The 2,217-nt window shown below is 41.5% G+C and overlaps 1 non-coding gene across 1 annotated transcript; it reads left to right on the top strand.

Annotated features, from left to right (window-relative positions):
- Positions 1-288: 288 nt before the first annotated feature.
- On the top strand, positions 289-362 carry Trnat-ugu (transfer RNA threonine (anticodon UGU)). The gene has a single exon. It is a non-coding gene; the product is annotated as a tRNA-Thr (tRNA).
- The last annotated feature ends 1,855 nt before the right edge of the window (positions 363-2,217 follow it).

Genomic DNA, 2,217 nt, shown 5'->3' with positions numbered 1-2,217 from the left:
TATTCTAGAAAAGCTGCACGGTAATCAGTGGTATCTGTTCCTTCGAGAACAGTTACTATCTTCATATATGTAGTTAAAGGCTACCCAGCCATTAACCTTCGTCTGTGCGAATGCGCAAAGATTGCCCGAACTCTTACGGGAATCGTCACCTTAGTGTGCCCGAGTAATGAGTGGATGGGCAAATACCTATTACGTACATTACGTATGTTGATTGTGGACAGTTGGGAATATGGGTCTCACGGGAAGCGTGCAAGGGGTAAGTCCCTGCAGTCGTGCTATTCATCTGTGTCCTCGGTGGCTCAGATGGATAGAGCGTCTGCCATGTAAGCAGGAGATCCGGGGTTCGAGTCCCGGTTGGGGAACACATTTTCGGCTGTCCCCATCGAGGTTGTATCAACAACACCTATCGGCATCTGAGGGTTCCAATTAATTATCAATTCTGAAGGTAATTCGATGAACCTTCTGCCAGGCACTTAAATGTGATTTGCAGAGTATCCATGTAGATGTAGATGAAAACTCGTCCCGTGTCGCACGTGCTCAAAACGATTCATACTACAGAATGCATGCAAACAGACTCGCCGAAAATACTGACGAATAACGATTGCTGCATATCCAAGTTACACAGATCGGCCTTTCCTGCCAAGAAGAACAGGGAATTGCTATGTAGGAACAATTCGAGCTAGAGGTAGGGCTCATAAGCACTCCTTGAATTGCAGACTAAACGTAAATAACGAAAATGCATTTTTGGTAAAAATTGGTCAAAACATAATCCTGTGCCCTCCGTATTGGATTAGCCGCTTTGAATATTGAAAATCTGACTTCAGCTTAATGTTCAGCAACATTAAAAATATATATGTAACACTCAGTTCATGCAAATCGAAGTAATAATATAACTTAAAGTTTTCTCTAAACTTCGAACACTTTTTTTTTTGAGAAACGTTTATTTCTCAGAACGGCATGCAGCATAAACTAAAAGTGATTCAACCTCTTAACTTCTACCACGGACCCCGAAAAGTAAACATTTTTCTTAGGAGCTTATAGCTATAATACGACATTTGTTAATATTAACTAATTTTTGTGTGGGCATAAGGAGTGAAACAAACCCCCAAAAATCGAACTCAAAGTTCGAATTAGCACTGTATCGTTAAATTTAAGGTTGTTTCATTGCGGTTCGGTATGCGTTCCCACAAATTTTATGTAATATCGACTGATGTTATCCATTTTTAATTTCAGAGAAATAATGTAGTATCAACTGATGTTATCCATTTTTGATTTCAGGTAACATCTGAGGGGCCACACTGCACGCACTCTGCGTACTTCAACTCGCAGGCCCTTGATCAAATCATAATTACGGGCGCCATTTTTTTTTTACTGAAAATCTAAAATAAAGCTCATAGTATGATCACTCGTAATTTCCAAACAGATCCTTCGAATGTATTTTCATTGTCTCAAAAAAATTTCCAAATGTACCATTTTTTGCTCATTTGAATGAGAACCTGGCCGTAATGGCGGAATATAGTCACGAGATTTTTTTCGGAGACGTTGTACGTTCGCGAGAAGAATTTCGTTCCACGCGCGTCGATGGACATTCCACAGATATTACTGTGTGTGTGTGCTACTCAGTCGTGCCATTTGAGTGTACATCTTTGCATAGTTTTCCTTTCACAATGTGAACAGTGCTCGGCTCAGTTGCTAACTGGCCATTGAGTGATTCCGAAGGTGTCGGATGTGCGGTGCGTTCGGTCTGCTAAGAAAGCAACAGACTGGCGTGGTGCGATGGCAGAAGCAGACACTGAGGGAGCTAGCTGTAGGGATGCCAGCGAACAATTTATGCCAAGTAAGACGAAGAGAACTATTCTAAAATTATGAGCCGTCTCGAAAGTGTTTATCATTAGTAAATCTTGTAGTTGAGACTGACAATCAATCTACAATAACTGACATATTTGCCTAGAGAGAGATACAGGAAATCCCCGCTCCTGATGAAATTTTGGTTGTGATGACAGGCCGATGGGTAGTGTAGCCCGAGATATAAGTTAGGTTGTAGGGAGGTAATTTGATTGAGAGTTGTTTATGCCAACGATTATGAATGCCGAGTAAACGTTGTGCTAGCAGATTGCCCTGTAGCGTAGCCTAGTGTTTCCGTCCGCGCCATATTTAACACATTTTCTCTAGCTGTGTACAAAAGTCGCACAACAGCCACGAAAACTACGTTTCTGG

Source organism: Schistocerca serialis, chromosome 12, assembly GCF_023864345.2.
Source record: "Schistocerca serialis cubense isolate TAMUIC-IGC-003099 chromosome 12, iqSchSeri2.2, whole genome shotgun sequence".
In the NCBI taxonomy this organism is placed as follows: domain Eukaryota; kingdom Metazoa; phylum Arthropoda; class Insecta; order Orthoptera; family Acrididae; genus Schistocerca; species Schistocerca serialis.
This window is presented reverse-complemented; position numbering and strand designations above follow the sequence as displayed.